Below are 11771 nucleotides of genomic sequence, written 5' to 3' on the forward strand. Positions count from 1 at the left end.
GAGGCAGCAGAGGTGGCCCACAGTGCCCACCACAGAGCATAGTGTCCAGCCCACAGTGCTGGCTGCTCTTAGCAAAGGAACCTGGCTCAGGATGTGGGACAGAGAATACTCAACCCCCACCACCACCAGGCACTACTCTGGGACTGGCTGCCATTATCCTTCCCTCGCAGAGGGGGAGGCTATGGAGGGAGCCTGCAGCATTTGCCACAGAGCACAGTGTCCAGCCCCCAGTGCCGCGGCTCCTAGCACAGCCCACAGTGCTGGCAGGCACCAAGTTCTGTGGCTACCAACACCACTGAGCTGACTATTAACCTACATTCACATTTGCCCCACCAGGATCAAATCTGAGAGTAGAGAACAAGGGGAACCCCTCTGCTTTCAGATCGGCCCTGCTAGACAGTGAATGTGCCTTCAAGTGAGTACTTGCAGAGCCCCAAATCAAGGGACCCTTTATGCAAGCAGCCAGACATCAGATCCCTACCACCCATGCCCCTATTGTGGGCAACATAGTGATTCTTGGGATAGTGTTCTCAACATTGAAACCTCTGCTCTCCAGGTCTACCAGTGAATTCCAGGCAAACAATTCCTGGAGCCCAGATAGAATTGTATACCAGTGGCCTGTAGGCCTCTGAGGTAGTCAGAGAATCTGTGCCTAAGCACTGCACCCACTAACAGCACCTGTGAATAGCGGCAGCATCACATTCCTCCCTTAGGTATAGCAGAAAGACCAATGCACACTCTCAAACCAGTGGACTTCTCTCATCTTCCTCAAAAAAAAAAAAAAACACAAAAAAATTGACCCAGTCTGAAGTACAGACTCCAGGAATAAACAGTGAGGGTTGCAGATAAGCAGATGGTCAGAGGCTGGGGTGAGAACACACACAACAAAAAGCATGACATCATGGCTTCACCAGCAACCCCAAAATCAATGGACATTTCAGTTTATCAGAAACACAAGAAAACAACTTTAAAACTATGTTTATCCAGTTATTAGAGGCACATAAAGAGGAGATAAATCTTTCAGAGAAATAGACACACAAATAGAGGCACATAGGAAGGAAATGGACAAAGCTCTCAAAGAAATACAGGCAAACAAGTAGAGGCACAATTAGTGACATACAAAAAGGAAACAAACAAAAATAGAAGCCATCATAGAAAGGTAGGAATCCACATTCAAACAGATAAAGGAAACGGTATAAAACATGAAAACAGAATTAGAGTCAATAAAGAAAACACAAAGGAAATCCTGGAGCTGGAGAACTTAGAGAAAAGAACAGGAACCACAAAGGTAAGCATCACCAATAGAATACAAGAGGTGGAAGAGAGAATCTCATCTGTTGAAGATACATTTGCAGAAATTGATACGTCTCTCAAAGAAAAAGTAAAATCAGAAAAGTTCCAAACACAAAAAGTACAAGAAATCAGCATGACAAAATCTAATAATAGGAATAGATGAAAAAGAAGATACCAGGCTCCAAGATCCAGAAAATATTTTCAAGAAAAATTTTCCAACTTAGAGATGTCCATAAATATCCAAGAGGCATACAAAAAAACAAATAGACTAGACAAGAAAAGAAACTGCTCATGTCACATCATAGTCAAAACACTAAACCTACAAAACAAAGAAAAAATATTAAAAGCAACCAGAGAAAAAGGGCAAATAACATATAAAGGTAGACCTATCAGAACTACACCAGATTTCTCAACAGAAACTATGAAAGCGAGAAGGGCCTGGGCAAGTGTCATGGAGACTCTACGAGATCACAAATGTCAACCCAGACTAATATACCCTGCAAAGCTTTCAATCAACATAGATGGAGAAAACAAAATATTCCATGACAAAACTAAATTTATGCAATATCTACACAGCAAACCAGCCCCACAGAAAATACTAAAAGGAAAACTCCAATCCAATGAAAACAACACCCAAGAAAACATAGGATATAGATGAGCACAAAACAAAAAATCAAAAGAATAGAAGTAATGAAACACAGTAACACCCCCAATCCCAAAACAAAAGAAATTCACATTCATTGGTCACTATTAACTATCAACAAAAGTGTACTCAACTCGTCAATAAAAAGACAGAGATTAACAAAATGGTTGCAGAAACAGGATTGAACATTCTGCTGCATCCAAAAAACACACCTCTGCAGCAAACATAAACACTATCTCTGAGTAAAAGGGCTGGAAAAAAGGTTTTTTAAGCAAATGGACCCAGAAACAACCTAGGGTAACTATCTAATAAAATAGACTTTAAACCAAAATTAATCAAAAAAGATGAGGGGTACTACATTCTCATCAAAGGAAAAAATCTACCAAGACGACATCACAATTCTGAACATCTATGCCCCAAATACAAGACCGCCTACATTTGTAAATGAATGAAATATTATTAAAGCATAAATCACACATTGATTTCAACACTTTAATAGTCAGAGACTTAAACATTCTATTGTCACCAAGGGAAAGATCATCTAGAGAGAAAACAAATGGGGGAAATAAAGGCACTTACAGAGGTCCTAAAGCAAATGGACCTAATACATGTCCACAGAACTATTCATCCAAATTCAAAAGAGCACCTCATGGGACCTTCTCCAAAATAGACCATATAGTTGGTCACAAAGCAAGCCCAAACAGATACAAGAAGATTGAAATAATCCCTTGTATTCTATCTGACCAATATGGACTAAAGCTGGACCTCAACAACAATGAAAGTAGCAAAAAGCCTACTCACTCATGGAAACTGAACAACTCAATGACAGCTGGGTTAGGAAGAAATAAATTAAAGACTTCATAGAATTCAATGAAAAGGTACAACATACCCAAATTTATGGGACACAAAGCAGTGTTAAGAGGAAAATTCATAGCACTAAGTGCCTTCAAGAAGAAATTTGTAGATATACCACAATTTGTGCAACCATTTCTCCACTGAGGGGCAACTGGGCTTTTTCCAGCTTCTTACAAATAAGGCTGCTACAAACATGGTTGAGCAAATGTTCTTATTGTGTACTTGAGCCTCTTGGGTATATGCCTAGCTGGGTCTTGAGGAAGCGCTATTCCTAGTTGTCTGAGAAAGCGCCAGATTGCTTTCCAGAGTGGTTATACAAGTTTACATTCCCACCAGCAGTGGAGGAGGGTTCCCCTTTCTCCACAACCTCTCCAGCATGTGTTGGAGAGGTTGTGTTTTTTAATCTTAGTTAAAAACTTAATCTTGAGTTTTTAATCTTAGCCATTCTGATGGGTGTAAGGTGAAATCTTAGGGTTTTTATTTGCATTTCCCTGATGGCTAATGAGGGTGAGCATTTCTTTAAGTGTTTCTCTGCCATTTGATATTTTTCTATTGAGAATTCTCTGTTTAGCTCTGTACTCCATTTTTAACTGGATTACTTGATATTTATGCTGTTTAACTCTTTAGTTCTTTATATATACTGGATATTAGTCCTCTGTAGGCTGTCGTTTTGTTTTGACAACAGTGTCCTTTGCTTTACAGAAGCTTTTCAGTTTCATGAGGTCCCATTTATTGATTGTTGCTCTTAGAGAAATTGTGGTATATCTAAACAATGGAATATTACTAAGCAATAAAAAAACAGGAAAATCATGAAATTTGCAGGTAAATGGTGGGATCTGGAAAAGATCATCCTGAGTGAGTTATCCCAGAAGCAGAAAGATGCACATGGTATATACTCACTCATATAGACATATAGTATAGGATAAACCTACTAAAATCTGTACACCTAAAGAAACTAATCAAGAGGGAGGACTCTTGCTAAAATGTTCAATTCCTATCCAGAAAGGCAAAGAGTATGGACATCAGAAGAAGGAGAAAAGACGGAACAAGTCCGGAGCCTGACACAGAAGACCTCTGAAAGGCACTGCCCTGCAGACTATCAATGCAAATGCTGGGACTTATGGCCAAACTTTGGGCAGAGTGCAGGGAATCTTAGGAATGAAGTGGGAAACAGTAAGATCTGGAGAGGACAGGAACTCCACAAGCAGAGCAACAGAACCAAAAAATCTGAGCATGGGTCTTTCCTGAGACTGATACTACAACAAAGGCTATGCATGGAGATAACCTAATACCTCTGCACAGATGTAGCCCATGGCAGTTCAGTATCCAAGTGGGTTCCATTGTAAGAGGAACAGGGACTGGCTCTGACAAGAATTAATTGGCCTGCTTTTTAGTTACCTCCCCCTGAGGGGGAAGCAGCATTACCAAGCCACAGAAGAAGGCAACGCAGCCACTCCTGATGAGACCTGATTGACTAGGATCAGAAGGAAGGAAAAGAAGACCTCCCCTATCAGTGGACTTGGGGAGGGGCATGCATGCAGAGGGTAGAGGAAGGGAGGGATTGGGATGAGAGGAGGGAGGAAACCACAGGGGGGGATACAAAGTGAATAAAATGTAATTAATAAAGAATAAAAAAATGTTGAAAAAAAAATTGTAACATCTCATACAAGCTACTTAATGGCTCAATCGAAAGCCCTAGAAAAAAAGAAGCAGATATACTCAAGAGGAGCAGATGGCTGGAAATAATCAAACTCAGGGCTGAAATCAATAAAATAGAATCAAGTAAAATTATTCAAAGAATCATTGAAACCAAGAGCTGGTTCTTTGAGAATATCAACAAGATAGACAAACCATTAGCCAAACTAAAAGGCAGAAACTAGCCAAATCAGCCAAATCAGAAATGAAAAGGGGGCCATAACTACAGACACTGAGGAAATTGAAACAATGATTAGATCTTACTACAAAAGCCTATATGCCACAAATTTGAAAATCTAAAGAAAATGAACATTTTCTTGATAGAGTCCATTTACCAAAATTAAGTCAAGATCAGGTAGAAAGATTGAATGCTCTTCTATCCTCCAAGGAAATTGAAGCAGTCATCAACAGTATCCTTTGCAAAAATAGCCCTGGGCCAGATGATTTCAGCACAGAATTCTACCAGATCTTCAAAGAAGTGCTAACTCCAATTCTCTTCAAACCATTCTACAAAACAGAAACAGAAGGAACATTACCAAACTCATTCTTTGAAGCCACAGTCACCTTGATACCTAAACCAGACAAAGAACCAACAAAAAAGAGAACTTAAGACCTATCTCTCTTACGAACATGGATGCAAAAATAATCAACAAAATACTTGCAAACCAAATACAAGAACACATAGAAGATATCATCTACTATGACCAAGTAGGCTTCATCCCAAGAATGCAGGGGTGGTTCAATATATGGAAATACATCAATGTGGTCTGCCATATAAAGAAACTGAAAGAGAAATACCACATGGTCATCTCCTTAAATGCCAAAAATATTTGACAAAATCCAGCACCCATTTATGCTTTAAGTCTTGGGGAGATCAGTGATACAAGACACATACCTAAATATAATAAAGTCAATCTACAGCAAGCCTTTAGCCAACATCAAACTAAACAGAGAGAAACTTAAATCAATCCCACTGAAATCAAGGACGAGGCAAGGCTGCCCACTCTCTCCATATCTTTTTAACATAGTACTTGCAGTCCTAGCTAGAGCACTAAGAAAACTAAAGGAGATCAAGGGGATACAAATAGGAAAGGAAGAAGTCAAAGTATCACTGTTTGCAGATGATAGGTTAGTATACATGAGCGACCCCAAAAATTCAACCAGAGAACTCCTTCAGCTGATAAACATCTTCAACAAAGTGTCTGGATACAAAATTAAGAAAAAAATCAGTACCCACCTGTATAGGAAAGACAAAAGGGCTGAGAAAGAAATTAGGAAAACAACACCCTTCACAATAGCCACTAATAACAAAGTATCTTGGTGTGATTCTAACCAAGCAAGTGAAAGATCTATTTGAAAAATACACTTCAAGTTTCTGAAGTAAGACATAGAAGAAGATATCAGAAGATGGAAAGATCTCCATGCTCATGGATTGGTAGAATTAATAGAGAAAATCGACATCCTGCCCAAAGCAATCTATACATTCAATGCAATTCCCATCAAAATACCAACACAATCCTTTACAGACCTTGAAAGAATAATTCCCTACCTCATATGGAAAAAAAAAAAAAACAGAATTAAAAAACAAAACAAAATGATCCTGTACAACAACAGATCGTATCTGGAGGTATCACTCTTCCTGATCTCAAGCCCTACTACAGAGCAATAATAATAAAAACTGCATGGTACGGGCAGAGAAACAGAATGATGGTTCAGTGGATTCGGATAAGAAGATCCAGAAATAAATCCACACTGCTATGGATACTTGATTTTTGACAAAGAAGCCAAAACCATAAAATAAAAAAATAACAGCATGTTCAACAAATGGTGCTGGTCTAATTGCATGTCTACATGTAGAAAAAATGCAAATAGATCCATATTTATCAGCATGCACAAAACTAAAGTCCAAGTGGATCAAAGACCTCAACATAAAACTAGACATACTAAATCAGTCAGAGGAAATAGTGGGGAAGAGCCTCATTGGCACAGGAGACAACTTTCTGAACAGAACACCAAAAGCACAAGGTCTAAGATCAATAATCAATAAATGGGACCTCATGAACCTGAAAAGCTTCTGTAAACAAAACAGCCTACAGACTGTGAAAGGATTTTCACAAACCCTGTATCTGACAGGGTTCTAATATCCAGAATATATAAAGAACTCAAGAAATTAAATAGAAAAATATCAAGTAGTCCAATTAAAAATGGGGTACAGAGAATTCTCTGTAGAGGAAAATAGAATGGCAGAGAAACACTTATAGAAATGCTCAACGTCCTTAGTCATCATGGAGATGCAAATCAAAATGACCATGATATTTTGCCTTACATCCATCAGAATGGCTAAGATAAAAAACTCAAGTGACAATACATGCTGGGGAGGATGTAGAGAAAAGAGAACCCTCCTCCATTGCTCGTGGGAATGTAAACTTGTACAACCACTTTGGAAATCAATCTAGCCCTTTCTCAGAAAATTAGGAATAGTGTGTCCTCAAGATCCAGCTACACTACTCCTAGGCATGTATTCAAAAGATGCTTAAGTACAGAATAAAGACATTTGTTCAACCATGTCCATAGCAACTTTATTCGTAATAGCCAGAACCTGGAAACAACCCATATTTGGTAAATTTACACAATGGAACACCACTCAGCAATTAAAAACAAGGAAATCATGAAATTTGCAGGCACATGGTGGGATCTAGAAAAGATCATCCTGATTGAGGTATCTCAGAAACAGAAAGACACGCACAGTATATGCTCATTTATAAATGGATACTAGACATATAATATAGGATAAACCTACACAAATCTGTATACCTAAAGAAACCAAGCAAGGAGGAGGACCCTGGTAGGGATGATCAATCATTACTCAAAAATACAAAAAGGATGGACTTTGGAAGGAAAAAACAGGAAATAGACAGGAGCCTACCACAAAGGGCCTCTGAAAGACTCTACCCAGCAGTGTATCAAAGCAGATGCTGAAACTCATAACCAAACTTTGGGCAGGGTGCAGGAAATCTTATGAAAGAAGAGGGAGTGAGTAAGACCTGGAGAGGACAGGAGCTCCACAAGGAGAACAACAGTACCAAAATATCTGGGCACAGGAGTCTTTTCTGAGATCGATCCTCCAACCAAGCACCTTTCCTGGATATTACCTAGAACCCCTGCTTAGATGTAGCACATGGTAGCTCAGTATCCAAGTGTGTTCCTTAGTAATGGGAACAGGGACTGTCTCTGACATGAACTCTGTGGCTGGCTCTTTGACCACCTCCCCCCCCAGGGGGTAACATTCTTGCCAGGCCACATAGGAGGACAATTCAGCCAGTCAGTCTTGATGAGACCTGATAAGCTAGGGACAGATGGAAGATGAGGAGGACGTTGCCTATCAGCGAACTTGGAGAGGGGCTTGGGAGAAGAGGGAGGGAGGGTGGAATTGGGGGGAATGAGGGAGGGGGCTACAGCTGAGATATAAAGTGAATAAACTGTAATTAATATAAAAATAAAAAATTAAAAAGTAAACAAAAAATCTTATTCCTCCTGCAGTTTTAATACATACTTTTGCTCACTTTAACATCTGGGTTAAAAAAATCATGTTTCAGGAGCTAGAGTATATTTTTGATTTGCTCCTGAGGTTAAAGTTTGTCATTTTTGTATTATTCAATTGGGCTTGCCACATTTGTTAGTTACTTGATCTATCTCAATACAAATTTTAAGACTTTTCTGTTATTTTGTGTTCCTAATAGTTTAGCTATAATATATTATTAAAATCCACAAGCAGCCAATCTCTCTCTCTCTCTCTCTCTCTCTCTCTCTCTCTCTCTCTCTCTCTCTCTCTGTGTGTGTGTGTGTGTGTGTGTGTGTGTGTGTGTGTGTGTTGGCAGGGTTCCAGTGTGCATGGTAGGATCTGGGACAGGATGCAGAATCTCTATTTTCTTTATGCCTTGGGTTGCCAGGCAAGTGAGCAGGAAGGATGGTTGGAAGGAAAATAAATAGGAGAGGGGACCCAGGATTTCTTCTCTAGGATTAGGGATTGATTATACTGTTGCTAAGGAGGAAAGCTAAAACTGAACACTTTTTTTTTCTCTGACTGAAAATGTAAAAAGTGGCTTTTAGCCAAAACTGCAAGGGTTTGTTAAAAAGGGCCCTCCAATCTGAAATTAGCTCCTGTGCAGGAAGAGGCCTTTGTGGAAGCCTTCTCAGTTACATCCTGACATAGACATGCACAGTGAGAGTTGAGAATTCCAAAGTATCTCATATTCTTCTATGTTGACTAGGCATTGGTTTCTTTGTTAATTACTATCTGTGGCAGGAAGAAGCTTCTCTGATGAGGGTTGAGTGATGAATTATTTTACAGATATAGCAGTGTGTCATTAAGAATCTTTTTATTGCTACATTAATTTAATAGGTTAATGGTAGTAACCTAATGGTTTCATCTATGGCTTATGATTTATCTGCTCTCTGGTTTGTGGCCTCAATGATGGTATGACAGCATGGGATCCATCTTATTGAGTGGGCATAAAATCCAATTTAAAAAGTGATTGGTTACTTCTGTAACATTTGTGCCCAATTGCACCCGTGGGCATAACTTTCAGGCTGGTCATTATTGTAGCTTACATAGTTCACATCTGAGTGAGACTAACTATTACTTTTTCATCCAGTATTGGGCACAGAACCTTTCTGTAAAAGCAACTTTTTTTGACATGTTTTCTTTGTTGTCTGAGAACTTAATTGCCTTCTTTGCTAAACTAGGCCTACTCCTGGAAACTTATAGCTTCCATACAATCTAACCAAGGCCTAAAATGTTTTCAGCCTCTGAGATTTACTGCTATATAAGCTCATCATTTCTTGTTCTCTCTGAGCTCTGGACTGGATGGCTCAACTCAGCTTTTCTGGCTCTAAATCCCCTCCCAGCAGACTCATTCAATTGGGCTTTTCTCTTGGCCTCTGAGTTGCTCTAGTTGGGCCTCAAACTAACTTCAGCAATTTGCTCTAATATCCTGGCTCCTTCTCATTCTCTGGATCATTCTGTCTTCCCCTGAGTTTTGTCTCTGTAAACTGTCTCTATTACCACCTCTGCTTCTGCCTCTCCTTCTCCCTCTGCTCCTCTCCTTCTCTTTGTCTCTCTCCCTCTCCCTGGAGTTTTTAGATGTTATATACCAAATGAACCTAACAGATATTTATAAAACATTTTACACCCACATTCACCCACTCACCAAAACACACACACACTCACACACGCAGACACACACCCTTTTCTCTGCACCTCTGGGAACATTTACTTAAATTGAAGACATACTCAGACTCAAAACAAATCAGAACAGGTATAAGAAAATTGAAATAATTCCCTGTATCCTGTCATACCATCCCAAATTAAAGCTGGGTATCAACAATAACAGAAACAACAGACAGCTTACAAAGTCGTGGAAACAGAACAGCTCTCTACTAAATGAAAAAATTGGTCATATCAGAAATAAAGAAAGAAATAAAAGACTTCCTAGAATTCAATAAAAATTAATACACAGCATATTCAACCATTTGGGACCCAATGACAGTGGTACTAAGGTGAAACTTTATAGCACTAAGTGCCTATATTTTTTTTAAAGGAAACTGGAGTGATCTCATACCAGTAACTTAACAGGATATCTGAAAGCTCTAAAGCAAAAAGAAGCAATCACATCCAAGAATAGTGGAAGACAAGAAATGACCAAACTCAAGGCTGAAATCAACCACATAGAGACAAAGAGAACAAAACAACAAATACAAGAGCTAATGTCAAGAATCTTCATATTATACCACAAAATAAAAACAGAAGGAACATTGCCCAATTCATTTTATAAAGCTATAGTTGCCAGGCATAGTGGTGAACACTTGTAATCCCAATATTCCAGGAGACAGAGGCAGGTAGGTCTCTGTGAGTTTGAAGTCAACAAGTCCAGGACAGCCAAGATTATACAGAGAAACTCTGTCTTGAACACAGTTAGGAATTAGTCTCCAAATGATATTCCTATCTGCCACTGATACCTCAAGATCCATTGGGTCTTGCTTGATCATATAATTTAAGTGGTTGGTAAGCTTGAATAACAGCCTGGATCTGGTGAAGAGGCTTTTCCTTTTCCGGGCCTCACACTAATATAGCACCTTTTTAAGTCATTTGGAATATAAGCCAGAATAGCACACCCAAGGGAAGAAACTACTGTCTTCAGATACCAATTAGGCTTCCCAGATGATGTCCTTCTTTCTTGGTGGTGTGAGCGGCCAAGCGCAATAAATCACCTTTCACTTATGAAGGAATAAGTGTGCTTGACCCACACCATTGGACTCCTAACAACTTCAGTGAGCTAGTCTCTTGTTTTTAGTTGGATTTATTTCCAACCTGTGACACGCATACATATTACTAATGATCCAAAGTGTTTGCTACCTCCTGCTTACATGATCCATTTTGCACAATGCCATCACTATAGTAGACCAATGGATAGTTCATGGAAAAGACAGATTACAAAGATCCTTAATAATCAAATATTGATACAGACCCAAAGAATTACAATATCCTTGAGGCAAAACTGTAAAAGTATACTGCTTACCTTCCCAACTAAAAGCAAATTGTTACCGATGGTCCTTGTGTACATGTACTGAAAACAAGGCATTTCTTACATCAAAAGCTGCACACCATCTATCATGTGTTAATTTGCTCAAGGAAGGACACAGCATCAGTTCAGCAGCTATAATAAGAGTCACTACCTGATACTTGTTGCTTAGAGTAAAACAGTGGCTGATAAATGCATTGGCTGTTTGAGTTAAAGATAACATGCTGCTATGTTACTTATGCCTAGACACCCTAAAAGGCCCTAAGAGCTCCCCTACACTAAATCCAAGCCAAGGACCTTCAATATTTTTGTCTAGCTACAGTACACTTGGAACAAACACTTAAAACAAAATCTATGATGTTTACTAGCCAAATAATTTAATGCTGTATTCTCTTGCTTCCTACACCTGGTTACCAGGTTATTACTTGGTTAAGGTTTTTTGACTAAAAAGCCATCCTTAGGAAAACACTGGCATCATAGTCTGGCTCCTAAATCCAGATTATGGCCTAGACTGGTCAGTTTTTGTTTTATTTTGCTTTGTTTTGCTTTAAAACAGTGGGAGAGAATGTAAAGGTAGTTGGGAACAGAGGTGGGGAAGAATATAGGGGAAGTTGAAGGAAAAGAATATGATTAAAAGACATTGAATGAAGCTCTCAAAGATTTTTTGAAAGAGATGTGTATTTATATTTTCAGTGTAACTTTTC

The sequence above is a fragment of the Meriones unguiculatus genome, assembly GCF_030254825.1.
Source record: "Meriones unguiculatus strain TT.TT164.6M chromosome 13 unlocalized genomic scaffold, Bangor_MerUng_6.1 Chr13_unordered_Scaffold_41, whole genome shotgun sequence".
Lineage (NCBI taxonomy): Eukaryota > Metazoa > Chordata > Mammalia > Rodentia > Muridae > Meriones > Meriones unguiculatus.